General features: G+C 45.8%; 1 protein-coding gene across 4 annotated transcripts in view; it reads right to left on the bottom strand.

Moving 5' to 3' along the window:
• Window positions 1-12,134, bottom strand: part of DGKG (diacylglycerol kinase gamma) — a 273,168-nt gene extending 261,034 nt beyond the window's left edge. For 2 of the 4 annotated variants that reach the window (XM_007519772.3, XM_060198558.1), the window contains exon 1: window positions 11,786-12,134. The gene's annotated coding sequence lies outside the window, so the exon portion shown is untranslated. The remainder of the gene's footprint in view (window positions 1-11,785) is intronic. The other 2 variants (XM_007519774.3, XM_060198557.1) reach the window with 1 other exon arrangement.
• Window positions 12,135-14,844: the final 2,710 nt, after the last annotated feature.

Below are 14,844 nucleotides of genomic sequence, written 5' to 3'. Positions count from 1 at the left end.
ACTGATGGATTTTTGTGTCCTGAAGTTTTTTGTTTGTTTGTTTGTTTGTTTTTAAGATGTGAGCAAGAACTGGACTGGTTTGGAGTTGGGGGGGAGGATCTCAAGCCACAGTCATACCATGATTTGCATAATTTAGAGATTGGTAACATTAAGGGTGTTTGGGAAGAGCAGCATTTTTCTAGTTACAGGAACATAATTACTGTTGGCTTTCTCATTTGGGAAAGATCACTTTGTGACCAGCCAAATCCTATGGAGCATCCTGACATGAGAAAGGTGAGGAGACTAATTTCCACACTGAGTGTCCAGGAGTCCAGTTCTGCAGGTCGAAGGCATCACTGCTGACCAGGCCTCAGAAATGGGGACTAGATGAAAATGGCTTTCAAGGATTCTGAAAGGAACACGCTGGTTCTCTGTGAGATGGAGGCGGTTTTCTTTCTTAATTTTTTTTAAAATTTATTTTAATGAGACAAGAGATAAAGACCAGAGCACTGCTCAGCTCTAGCTTATGGTGGTATGAGAGGTTGAATCTGGGATTTTGAAGCCTCAGGCATGAAATGAATGCATCACCATTATGCTATCTCCCCTATCCAAGCTCTTCCATTTCTTTCACTTTAACTAAAAAAAAAAAAATGGGGGCACTGTTAACAATATGTATACACTTTTCCCATATTTGGGAGCTACTCTCTGCCCTGATCCAGCTTTCTAGTCCTATTTCCAACTCTTACACCATCTCCCCAGACAATACCTTTAACCCACCTGCATGTTAGCTGTCAGGCTCAGGCAAAAATTAGTAAAGTCATGGGCCCTTGGAATATACCTAAAATAGACCTACAAGCTTTGTCCAACATGGAGAGCCCCACATCTCATCTGCTATATTCTTGCCTTTAGGTTCCTGATTACTAAACACTTTGTCCAGCTTTTTTTTTTTTTAGTTTTTTAAATTAATTTTATTTTTATTTATTTATTTATATATTTATTCCCTTTTGTTGCCCTTGTTGTTTTATTGTTGTAGTTATTATTATTGTTGTTGTTGTTGTTGGATAGGACAGAGAGAAATGGAGAGAGGAGGGGAAGACAGAGAGGAGGAGAGAAAGATAGACACCTGCAGACCTGCTTCACCGTCTGTGAAGCGACTCCCCTGCAGGTGGGGAGCCGGGGTTTGAACCAGGATCCTTATGCCGGTCCTTGTGCTTTGCGCCACCTGCGCTTAACCCGCTGCGCTACAGCCCGACTCCCTTTGTCCAGCTTTTTATCTTACTGCTTTTCAGCCACCAAGTTGTAGATGCAACCATGACACCAACCTGACTTCCCTGGGCAAATAACCTCACCAATGTACCCTGAAACCCTACAACTCCAGAGCCCTGTCCCACTAGGGAAAGACAGAAACAGGCTGGGGGTATGGCTTGACTTGTCAACACCCATGTTCAGCGGGGAAGCAATTACAGAAGCCAGACCTTCCACCTTCTGCATCCCATAATGATCCTGGGTCCATGCTCCCAGAGGGATAAAGAATAGGAAAGCTTCCAATGGAGGGGATGGGTATGGAACTCTGGTAGTGGGAATTGTGTGGAATTGTACCCCTCTTATCCTATGGTCTTGTCAATCACTATTAAATCAATAAAAAAAATGGGGGCACTGAGGGAGCTGGGAAAGTGAAAACATTTGGATCCAGAACATTTCAATAATTTCAGCATCTAAAGCTGAAGACCTCTGACTTCTTGGAAATCTGTCATAAGATCAACCATGAGGAAAATATAATTCAGTTCCTACCCAGATGACACTATTCATGCCTTAGGTGAGGAGAACAAACCAAACAGATATGACAAAGAAAGTTAACCAGTAAGCAGACCTGGAATCTGCCAGCTGCTGTGGCAGTTTTTTTTTTTTCGTTCCCCTTTTCTTGTTGTAGAAGATTCTTCTAGATCCCACAGATGATACAGATCCCACAGTGAAATCATCTCAGGAAATAAGATTAAAATATTGTGTCCTTTGGAGCAAGATGGATGGAATGGGAGGTGATTATGTTTAGTGAAGTAAATAAGGAAGTGAAAAACAAGTACTGGATAGTTCCACTCCGATATGGATTCTAGAGAACTGAAACACATGAACTTGAAAAAGAAATAGTAGTCAATTTATCTCTAAGATCTTAGGATAACAATGATGGTTATCATCAGAGGGGGCACAGAACTCTGGTGGTGGGAGTAGTGTGGATCTGTGCTCTTATTACTTTATGACCTTGTAAATCACAATTAGACCACAAATTAAAATTGTTTTAATTTAAAAAGAGAGAAAGAAAGGTCAGTGAGTGGCATCATGTTACCTATCTCATACTTGTGATCGGAATCAACAGAGACCATAGATATGAAGACATTGTTACTGCTAAGTATGTTAAACATGAAAGGATAGTGCTTATTAATGGGATTCCTTTTTTTTTTTTTTTGCCTCCAGGGTTATTGCCGGGGCTCGCTGCCTGCACCACAAATCCACTGCTCCTGGAGACCATTTTCTCCCCCTTTTGTTGCCCTGGTTGTTTTATCATTGTTGTGGTTATTATTATTGTTGTTGCTGTTGCTGTCGTTGGATAGGACAGAGCGCACTCGAGAGAGGAGGGCAAGACAGAGGGGGGAGAGAAAGATAGACACCTGACCTGCTTCACCGCCTGTGAAACGACCCCCCCCCACAGGTGGGGAGCCAGGGGCTCGAACCGAGATCCGAGATCCTTGTGTCTGTCCTTACACTTCACGCCACATGTGCTTAACCCACAGAGCTACCACCCGACTCCCCCCCCCTTTTTTTAAAGTCTTCTCTTACTTGAACTTTTTTTTTTTTTTATCTTGGTGGCTCTGTCCTGCCTGAGAGACCTTTTGACTTCATTTCCATTTAGAAAATGAGAGCTCTTAAGCCCTCCTCCTTTTCCCCTTTATATCATGATGCCAGAAAAGAAGACTTAATTTTCACCAAGGCATTGATAACTTGAGAAAGCGATTCTAAGAGGAAAGTGAACATTTCTAGAGTAAGCAACGCCTCTGCTCTGCCAGACATGAAGATAAAAAGGGGTCATGCCCCAGGGCACAGTATGAGGCCCTGGTTCCTGTCCACACTGCAAGATCCCAAGCAGGGCACTTCCTATTTAGATAGAGGAGTTCACATTTTAAAATGAAGGCCTGGGACCAAATGCTCTGTCAGCTCCTTCTCTGAGTTCATTTTCTATGATGCTAGAGATTGCTATATCTGACTTAAATTAACATAGGTCTTTTGACCTAATTGAGTAATACCCAAGGTGCTAAGGCAGCAGGCAATTGAGATCACTAGATGACACTCTTGAATCTATTTAATCTGTTCAGAATCACAGAATTAGAAAACTACCACCAGCATTCCCCACTGTAGATATAACTCTCACTACCACCTCCATTATAATCACCACTATTGTTGACCCCATTATTTCCAACCACTATGATAACCATCAGTCACTATCACCATCACCGAGAACATCAGCTCCAACTACCACTACCATTGCCATCACCATCACCACCACTATCACTTCATGGCAAAGACACGCACGTTCTAGAAACCATTCTGCAATAGGATGAAGCTTTGAGGACTGAGGTCAGGATGTCTAGAATCAAGACAGGCTAAATGCAAGTAGTTTATGTCAAACTAAGAAGTTAACAACAGACTGATGAGGGAGACAACCGGAACAAAGACTATCGGAAGTTTATCAACAATTTTGATAAGATTTCTCTGATAATCTTTTAAAAAATACATGAAAATATGGAATGAGTAGTAGGAGATAGTATTAGTTGAGTAATTTTACTTTAACATGTGTTTTTTACTTATATTTTTTAAAAAATATATTTACCTACTTAGTGGATGAGACATCCAGACATCAAGAGGGAAGGAGATGATAGAGAAGGAGAGAGGCAGAGAGACACCCACAACACTGCTTCCACTTGCAAAGCTTCCACCCTGCAGGTGGGGACTGGGGGCTTGAACCTGGTTCCTTGTGCACTGTAACATGTGCGCTCAACCAGATGCGCCACTGCCCGGCCCTTTGTTGTTCACCTATTAAAATAATATCTATCTTTTGAAGCATATATGAAATATCTCAGAAGTCTAAAATGTCTACTATTTTTTAATCATTTAGTTGAAGAGCCAGGCAGTTACGCACATTACCAAGTGCAAGGACCTGGGTTTGAGGCCCTCACTCCCCACCTGCAGAAGGAAAGCTTCACAAGCAGTGAAGCAGGTCTGTAGGTATCTATCTTTTTCTCTCCCTCTTTTATCTTCCCTGCCCTCACAAGTTCTCTCTGTTCTATCTAATAAAATAGAAAGAAAATAAAATAATTAAATAAAAATCACTTAGTTCAAGAGGTTATATTCATCAGGGGATGGCCTAAAGCCAGCTGGAAGGAACAATAAATATACTGGACAAAAGACTCAAAACCAGAATATCTAGGCCAGCTGCTATGATGGACTGAACTAAAGGAGATACAGTTAGTAATAAATGCAAAGGTTAGGTACTTGGGTCTCAGGTAGCATCTGTACAGGTATGAGGTAGAAGGGGTAGTGTGAACAGGCAACATAGATCAAGGGCAAATTTAAAATAAAATTGAGTTCTTTTTATTGATATTAATTCAAGAGCTATGACTAGGATTCATAATTTGACCTCACAGAGTTTTAACTGAAATAGACAGTGTAGAGTGACAAAAGTAGTAATATCACTCGACTTGGCACTGATTAGATCTCCCTTAGAATTCTGTACTTTGTTCATTAGGAATGAAAAAAAAGGTAGAGAAAACTGGGACAAGAGTGATGCCGTTAATGAGGACACTAGAGGTGATGATCCACAGGGCAGGACGGGAACAGTGGATGCTGTTAGTAAGCGGGGGGAGCCCGGCGAAGTTGGTGTTCCTCTTGAGTGCTGGCGGTGGGCTTCCCAAAGGAGAAGCTGGGTCAGTGGGCAATGGGAGGTGGCGGCCCTGTTCTATGGGTGGGTTCCTCTTTTCGAACCTCCTGCACTCTAAAAGGGACAAGGTCATTCGAGTCCCCAAGCAAAATTCTGCATTCCTGAAATGCCACTAACATTCACAAATTATACCAGTTGTATCTGTTGGGAAGCCTTCAAAAGTACCCTTTCTCTGGCTTCTTAAGAAAGCAACATGAGTGTCATTCATATCTATTTAACCATACAGGGTATTTATGAAGACAATAAAGTACAGCTGTCTAGGGGGCCAGGCGGTGGCACACCTGGTCGAGTGCACACTTTACAGTGCTAGAGGACCCAGGTTCAAGCCCCTGGTCCCCACCTTCAGGGAGAGAGTTTCATAAATGGTGAAGCAGGGCTGCAGGTGTCCTCTCTGTCTCCCTTCCTCCCTGTCTCTCCCTCCCCTCTCAATTTCTGTCGCTATCCAATAATAAATAAATAAATATTTTTAAAAAATGGGGAATCAGTAGGGGGTAGATAGCATAATGGTTATGCAAACAGACTCCCATGCCTGAGGCTCCAAAGTCCCAGGTTCAATCTCCTGCACCACCATAAACCAGAGCTGAGCAGTGCTCTGGTAAACAAAAAGAAAAATGGGGAATCGGGTGGTAGTGCAATGGGTTAAGCGCAGATGGCGCAAAGCACAAGGACCAGTATAAGGATCCCGGTTTAAGCCCCCGGCTCCCCACCTGCAGGGGGTTCGATTCACAGGCAGTGAAGCAGGTCTGCAGGTGTCTATCTCTCTCTCCCCCTCTCTCCATTTCTCTCTGTCCTATCCAGCAACGACGACAACAATAATAACTACAACAATAAAACAACAAGGGCAACAAAAGGGAATAAATAAATATTTTTTAAAATATATTTAAAAAAATAATAAAGTACAATGTCTTGAAAAAAACAGACTTTGAAATAAGGCCCTAAGCTAAAACTCAGTATCTCCTACTAGTTTTGTGACTACTTACTTCAGATTCCTGAAACTTCATTTCCTTTTCTGTCAGAAAAGGGCCAACACAGGCTCTCAGGGATATGAAATATTAAGTAAGAGAAAGCATATGCCGTAGGTGCTTGGGAAGTGGTCTGGTCAGAATACCTCCTATAGCTATCGCTACCATGCCTCCAGCACTGTGCTGCTGTCGGGGACAAGGGGGGAAGCAAGCTTGGCACCCCCCACCTAAGATCTAGCCAGTATGGTCAGGTCCAACTTTATGCCAAAGACCACATGTGAGACTAACCAATAGAAATCTGACTGAGAAGCTAAATTTTCTTGTTTATTTTAATAGTATTTATTTATTTATTTATTATTGGATAGAGACAGAGAGAAATTGAGAGGGAAGGGGGAGAGAGAGAGAAGAGACAGAGAGACATTTGCAGCCCTGCTTCAGCACTCATGAAGCTTTCCCCCTGCAGGTGGGGACCAGAACCTGGGTCCTTGAGCACTGTAATGTGTATGCTTCACTAGGTGTACTGCCACCTGACTCCTCAAAACTAAAATTTCAATTCAATTCAATTTTAATGAACTGCAGTTGTAAATAGTCAAGTGGAATTAGCATAGCTCCAGACACTTTCCAAGTCCATTTCTACTTGTAAAGAGGTTCTGTGCAGAATAAAGAATAAATGAAAGGGAGGCCGGGCGGTAGCGCACTGGGTTAAGCGCACACAGTACAAAGCACAAGGACCCGCTCAAGGATCCCAGTTCGAGCCCCAGGTTCCCCGTCTGCAGGGGCAGGGGGTCGCTTCACAGGCGGTGAAGCTGGTCTGCAGGTGTCTTTCTCTCCTCTTCTCTATCTTCCCCTTGACTGTCAACTTCTCTCTGTCTAGTCCAAAAAAAAAAAAAAAAATTGAAAAAATAGCCACAGGAGCAGTAGTGCAGGCACTGAGCCACAATGATAACCTTGGAGGAATAAAAAAAGGAAAAAAGACAAAGAAAAAATGAAAGAAACATGCACATAAATATTCAGAACAAATTGGCGTATTGCACCAAAGTAAAAGACTCTGGGGTGGGGGTGGGGAGAATACAGATTCTAAAAGGATGACAGAGGACCTAGTGGGGGTTGTATTGTTATATGGCAAACCGGGAAATGTTATGCATGTACAAACTACTGTATTTACTTTGAATGTAAAGCATTAACTCCCCAATAAAGAAATTAAAAAAAGAAAAAAACACGCAGAACAGTACTTTGAACATTCTTTGTTAAGTATCACATTTTTTTTTTTACTGTGTATAAATGCTATCTTAGGTGCTTGGGGGGCGGGGGGGGGGTGAGGGTACAATGAAGAACGAGTCCTGGTCTTTGCCTCTGAGGGAGCTCACAGTTTAGAGAGATGAGTCATTTGACTGTGGTGAGCTAAGTGTCTGCATCACTGCTACAGGTGCAGGCAGGCAGTCTCCACGCCAGGTGAGCTGTTAGGGAAGGCTTCCCAGAAGACCTGCTAAATCTTGAGTAAGTAGATGCCACAGTGGGAACTCAATCTTTTATTTACAACAGATTATATTCCAGGGCTATGAGGGCCCTAATTATGAAGCAGAATTTATTGTCTTTTTTTCCTTTTAAAAAATGTTTTGGTATTATTTTTATTTATTTATTGGATAGAGACAATTAGAAACCAAGAGGTAAGAGGGTAATAGAGAGGGAGAGAGACAGAGCTTTCACCCTGCAGGTAGGGGCTGGGGGGCTTGAACCTGGGTCCTTGTACATTGTAATATGTAAACTCACCCAGGTGCGCCACTGCCCGGCCCCTGAAGCATACTTCCTTTAAAACTTTTCCTCTATAACTCATTTGGACAGTGCACTGCTTTGCTATCTATGTGAGCCAAGTTTGAGCCCAGCCCTCATCTCATTGAAGGAAGGTTTGATGTTGTTCTCTCCCTCCCTCCCTCTCTCTCTCTCACTCTCTCTCTCTCTCTTTCTGTCTTAAAAAAAAAAAACTCCTTTTGTGTCTTTATGTATTTCCTAGTTCAAATTCTCTTCTGCTACCACATTCCATATCTTCTTCACCTGAGGATATTTGTGGGGGGTGACACATACAGTATCCTTATTTTTTTATTGTTTCACTAGTATTTATTAATGATGAGTGCGTTGTTTTTTTCAGGGGTTCATGGGGAGCAGCTGAACTCCATTAAATAAGAGATACATCAATTCCCATTGTGGGTTGGGTTATGGAATTCTGATGTTTAGGTCAACCAAGAGCTCTATTGACACTGTGGAAAGGGCTGTAATTGACTGCATAAACCAGCTCAATCTGACTATGAGAGTGAGTAAGACACAATCACAGGAGCGTGGGCTATTGAATTATTTGTGTGTGGGGAAATAGAATGTTACTCTTTTCTATATCTTTTTACACAATCTTTTCAGTGGTTCGAAGTTAGTAGGTGACATCTAGTGAAATAATTCTGCAACCGATGCTCACATAAAAACAGGCACAACTTTATAGTCTGACTTCCATAATTATAGTTATGTGCATAATGCAAGATGATACATCTAAGTTCTCTTGTGAGACCAGAGGTTATTCATGTGGTCTGACTTAGACATGTGCGGCCCTGGTTTATTTCAGTCCCCAGGGATCAGCTGCTTTGACCGGTGGATACAAGCATCAGTTTTTGTAAATTTTTCAACAATCTACACACACACACACACACACACACACACACACACACACACACACAGCAGGGAGCCCTTTAGTCCACTGAGTCTACTTCTGGGAATCTATCCAAATACAGCAGACTTTGCCCAGGTATGCTGTACACTTAGTTACAGCTGCTTAGGACAGAAAACAACTTGAATGATGGGCAGTTAATAATATGCAGCCATGAAAATGACCTGCACGAAGGATTTTTCTACTAATTAAGAAAAATGTAGAGAATCAATAGCTACAGAGGCTAAGCAAAGACCCAGGAGTCAAGTCAGATAGCCTGGACTTGAGTCCTGGTTTCTTCACTTCACAGTTCTGTTAATAGGGAAAGGTGCCTAACTTAGGGGGTTGCTATTAACATGTGACTCCGAGCAACTTCTGAGAATGCAAAGACAGAGGATATAAAATACCTCAACCTGCAGAGTATATTTATTAGCTGCCTAATACATGCTGACTCTCTATAGATTAGGTGGTCTTAAAGCATAAAATAAATGGAAAGGAAATGTCAATATGTAAACAATACGTTATCTAGATGGTGGTATTATAGGGGGGATTTTCATTCCTTGTACTTCTTTCAAGTTTCCAAATTTTCTGCAATGAGCATGAATTACTTGTATTCTAAAAGAGTATATCATAATTATGTAATAGAATACATTTTTACAAAAATTGTAGGTAGAGACAGAAAGAGAGAGGCAGAGAGAGAGAGAGAGAGGGACCACAGCACTGAAGCTTCCTTCAATGGGCTGGGCTCAAACTGCAGTCACACACATGGCAAAGCAGCACAGTATCCAAGTGAGCTGTCTGAATAATTTTAAATATTTAATTAATTTATTTACTTTGGATAGAGACAGAGAGAAATCGAGAGGGAAGGGGAAGACGGAAAGGGAGAAAGAAAGAGAGAGAGAGAGAGACCTGCAACACTGCTACACCACTTATGAAGCCCCTACAGGAGGGGTCCGGGGCTTGAACCTAGATCCTAGTTGCACTCGAATGTGTACATGCACACAACCAGGTACACCACCATCAGGCCCCTGAAACAAAATTTAACACAACAAAATAATAATCTTCCTCCCCCCTTCCCCTTCCAGCAGAAGAGTTGGGACCAGCATCCCTACCCAGGGATGAGTAGGGGAGAGAAGATTTGTCCCTAGTGGAGGAGACTCAGGCGTTCAGTGCCAGGACTTTTGGAACAGGGTTGGCAGGATCCCCCTCCACCTGCTGATAGTATTCTGATGAGTTGGGGAGTAGGAAGCAGGTTGGAACAGAGAGTTGCCCTTGGTAGTTTCTCCCATCTCTGAGTCTAGATTCCAGATGCTCTGATGTTTATCTTTGTCTCCTCATGTCTTGCTTGATCAGAACCAAAGCCTGACAAAATTGTAAAGTGAGACTCATCTACTAGCTCCCCATTTCTAGACTCCTCTCAACAAACAAATCTGTTCAGCTGAGGAACTAGCAGCTCCGGTAGAAACTGACTTTCAGTCCTGAGACGCTGGAAGTCACAGATTCAATTCCCAGCACCACCAGAAGAAATACGACGACGACGATGACAATAACAACACCTCTTTTAAAATTTAGGTGATTAGTATAACAAAGCAGTTAGCTTAGCTGCAGCAGTTTTGTATAATGTGTATAATCTATGTTAACAACATAACCTCTGGCAAACACAACCCTTTTTCACACGACAGTGTAGTCCCTTCCTACTTTAAGATGTGTCTCTGGAATGAGAGGGGCATAAACTATAAAAGCAGATGCATGTGCATGTGTGTTTGTACGTACAATGCATGGGAGCAAACCATGATGTCATTTGTCCCTTATGATCTAATGTCCTTCAATGAAACCAGAATGTCCTGTGCTCCAGCAAGTGACTCTGTGGTGGTCTCCATTTCACAGAGAATCTGAAGCATGGACATAACGAAGTCGCCCCCCCCCCCCCAAGAGACAGTTTTCTGTCCTGTGTCCCCACCTCCATCCCTTACTAGCGACTCCTCCGGGTCCACCTCTGGAGACCCAAGCCGGGGAAAGGAGAGAAAGACGAATGGCGCCCAGCCCTCCTCCAGACAGCGAGGTCGCCCTATGCTAATAAAGCCGGAGGGGCGGCCTCCCGCGCCCGGGGTTCGCGCACTCGCGCGCCACTGCGGCGCAGCCACAAATCAGCGCGCGCTGCCGCAGACCCTCTAGAAGAGAGATGGGGGGGTGGTGGGGGTGGTGGGGGTGGGGTGGGGTGGGGCAGTGCCTCCCTGCCCCCCTGCAATTCCGCAGTCCGTTTGCTCCCATCCAGGAGGTGGCTCCCCCACTATCGTCCCGTCCTTCCCACCGCAGTGATGGCGGGGATGGGGACAGCGCACCGGAAGCACCTGTAGGGCTTTTTTCAAACTCTACAGCCCCCTCCCCAAATTCCAGTCCCCTCGGCCCCTGGGGGAGAAAAAAAAAACTCAGATGGTGCAGGACGAGGTGGACGGGCGGAGTTTGTGCACAGCCTACAGGTGATACTGGAGGGGCGCCCCGAGACACAGGCGCGCACACATAGGCGCGCACACTTCGCCGCTGGAAGCCTAAAGGGGTCACCAGCTCCGGATTGTCCCCCCCCCCCCAGCGTCCCTGCTGTCTCCGGCGGTCTGTGTCATGGTGTCCGTGCTCTCTTCAGCTCCCTCTAACCCACGGGCTTTGGGAAGCGCCTCAAAAGTGCTGCAAACCAGCCCACCCCCCTCGCCGTGGGACAACCAGGGACTTCGGGTTGAGGTGGGTGGTGGGGGGAGGGCGGAGACAGACCTGGGGGGGGGAGTGTCCCGACTCCTCGCTGCCCGGGTGCACCTTGGAGCATGAATCCCACAGCGACCGAGCAGTCCAGAAGGGGAACGAGCTGACCAGTTGCTCCAGCAAATTGCCGGGAGCCAGGCCGCTTCCCGCCTGCACACCTTTGAGGCTGGAAGGTCTTCCAGCGCCGAGGGTGCGGGTGCTTCAACCTGTGCGGGTCCCAGAGCAGGGGTGGGGTGGGGACGGGACGCCTCCTGCCGGGGCTTCAGGGCAGGTGGCACAGTGGGAGTAGGGCGCAGTGGCCTCGGCTCCTGGCCACGGGACCAGCCCCCGTTTTGCCCTCCTTTTTCCAAGTTGCTGCAGCCCGCGCCCCTGGCGGAGCCCGCCAGCCCTCCACCGCGCCCGCCGCCTTCTTACCTCACCGAATGCAACACTTGGTCGCGGCTCCCAGAGCGCGCCCTCCGCGGGGCTTATTCCCTTACTTGGGAGGCGACAGGAGCCCAGAGGCGGAAAAGGGGACCCGAGCCGGCGCCCTGGGCGTCTTCCCGCCCGCGCTGCCCTCCGAGGACAAGGAGGGGCCGACCGCCTGCAGGGCCCGGCTGGGGCTGGGCAGCCCAGGGGGCTTCCGCCTGCTCTGGTGTCCGTGGCCCCCAAACGGCCTGTCTCAGCTGCCCGCTACTACGGCACTGCGGCGCCCGGCCCCTCGCAGCCAGGCAAGTCGGGCTGCCACTCTCCGCGGAGCCCGGCCCCCGCGCGCAGAGCCCGCCTCCGCAGGCCCCCGCGCGCGCTCACACGCGGGCCACACACGCGCGCGCACGCGTGCACACACATGAATGCGGATCGGGTGCGTGGGTGGGAAGGCGCGAGCCGGTGGTGCCTCTCGGCTGCGGATGTCGTGTGTGCATGCGTGTACGTGGGGGGGAGACTTTTTCACGAGCAGGGACTCGAGGTTTAGGGGTACAGAGAACAGGTGGGTTCTGCAGGATGCCAGAGGCCAATAGACGCCAGAGACCGAGGACAGCTATTTGACAAAATACTCGCTAGTATTTTAAAAATATATTTTTTAATTTATTTGAGTAGAGATAAGAGAAGTTGAGAGGTGGTGTATTGCACCAAAGTAAAAGACTATGGGGTGGCGGGGTGTCGAACCGTAGCGCAGCAGGTTAAGCGCTCATGGCGCAAAGCGCTAGGACCTGTGTAAGGATCCCGGTTCGAGCCCCCAGCTCCCCACCTGCGGGGGAGTCTCTTCACAAGCCGTGAAGCAGGTCTGCAGGTGTCTATCTTTATATCCCCCTCTCTGTCTTCCCCTCCTCTCTCCATTTCTCTCTGTCCTATCCAACAGTGACGACATCAATAACAACAACAATAATAACTACTACAACTACTATAAAACAAGGGAACAAAAGGGAAAAAAGCAAATAAAAAAACGATTCTGGGGTGGGTTGGGGGGTAGGTCAGGTCCTGGTAACACGATGGAAGAGGACATAGTTGGGGTTGTATTGTTATGTGGAAAACTGAAAAATGTTATACATGTACAAACTATTGTATTTACTGAAATTAAAAAATTAAATAAAACAAATGTAGAAAAAAGAGAGAATTTGAGAGGGGAGTGGGGAGAGAGACATCTGTAGCACTGCTTCACCACTTGCGAAGCCTTCCCCCTGCAGGTGGGGGCTGGGAGCTTGAACCCAGGTCCTTGTGGATTGTAGCATGTGCACTCAACCAAGTGCTCCACCACCTGGTCCCCAACACTAATTTTTTAAGAATATGTTTATATATTTAATTTTACTTTCATGAGAGAGATGCAGATAGAAAGATACAGAAATACCAGTGCACTGCTCAGCTCTGCTTTATGGTGGTGCTGAGGATTGAACTTGGGAGCTTAGAGCCTCGGGCATGAAAGTCTTTTGCAGAGCCATTATGCTGTCTCCTCAGACCTTCCCACTACTATTTCCACAGCGGCACCTGCTCTCAGTTCCATTAATATCTCTACCAAGCCAGAGACATGTAAAGGAAAATAATTTCTGTGTTGAACAGCCACTCAGTTATCGCTCGTCCCCAAATCACTGTCCTTGCCTAGGGGCACACTGCCATTCTGACTGTGTTGACTGGGGTAGTAGGAGATTGGTGCTTTTTCATCTTCACAAGATTCTCTCTTCTGCAAGTGTGGTGCCACACCAAAACTTGCCAGAGCTGGTCTCTAAGCACCAGATAGGCTTTCAGGACTGATGTTTATTAATTCCTTTCTCTTTTCCTTTTAGGTAACCATGGACTCTTCTTGTGCAGTAAAGAGACTAACTTTTTAATTCTTTTTCTTACTATAGAAAAGGCACAGTGGAAGGTGTGGATTGAGGGATGAGGGACAACTTTCACCAACACACCCTAACTTGTTTGTTCTTCCCTTTCCATGACGTGAATGTCCTCATGAGGGAGAAGGGTGGTGACACTATTTCAGACATGTCACAACAGCAGGGTGATTTCTGTCCATTTCACACTACATTTGGAGTCGTCAGGAGTTTGGACTCTCAGATGCAAAATATGTGGAGTTTACCAGTTTCCATAGCAGAGGATTCTTTTCCACCAGCAGTCAGTGAAAGTCCCTGGGCCAGGACTGCAGCCAAGAAAAGCTTTCTGTAGATGCAAAGACGCCAAAGGGGTTCCAAGTGTGGGTATTTGGGGGGTGGGGGGAGAGAAGCATGAGTGTCAATAACTTTGAAGACCCTGATGATCAGTGTCCATATTGGGTCGTTTTCAGATGGGCTGATGGAACAGATGAAGAACCGGGGCTGTGAGTTGTTCCCCAAGGTTTTACAAGGCCTCGTTCCTTTAGCTAGACTGAAATCATTCGGACAGGCGTGCTCTCAAAATTCTTTTTTAAAATCTTGTTTCCTTTCTATTCAGACTCCTTCATTTCAAAGTATCATCGAATTCCTAATATGTCTTTAGATACTTTTCATTGACTCTTATCTGGGGTGTTACTTGAGGAAAAAGAGAAAGAAAGAAGGAAAGGAAGGAAGGAAAGAAAGAAGGAAAGAAGGAAGGAAGGAAGGAAGAGGAAGGAAGAAAAAAGAAATCAGAGGTGGCCAAGTGGTGAAGCACCTGGTTAAGTGCACATAGTACTAAGCACAAGGACCTGTGCAAGGAACCTGTTTCTAGCCCCAGGCTCCACACCTGCAGGGAGAATGCTTCACAAGTAGTGAAGCAGGTCTGTAGGTGTCTCTCTTTCTCTCTCCCTCCCTCTCTGTCTCCCCCTCCTCTCTCAGTTTCTTTTTGTCTTGTCCAATAAAATGGAAAAACTGGCCACCAGGAGTAGCGAATTCATAGTGCTGGCACCCAGAGATAACCCCGGAGTCAAAAGAAAGAGCATCAGATTGTCTCTGTCCCTGCTTCCCTGCTTGAAGAGGTTAGTCACAGGCTTATTAGACTCATTTTCATGGTGTGAGGCTGAATGGATATGGGAGCCACATTGTCTAGGG

Source organism: Erinaceus europaeus, chromosome 9 (assembly GCF_950295315.1).
Source record: "Erinaceus europaeus chromosome 9, mEriEur2.1, whole genome shotgun sequence".
Taxonomy (NCBI): Eukaryota; Metazoa; Chordata; class Mammalia; order Eulipotyphla; family Erinaceidae; genus Erinaceus; species Erinaceus europaeus.
This window is presented reverse-complemented; position numbering and strand designations above follow the sequence as displayed.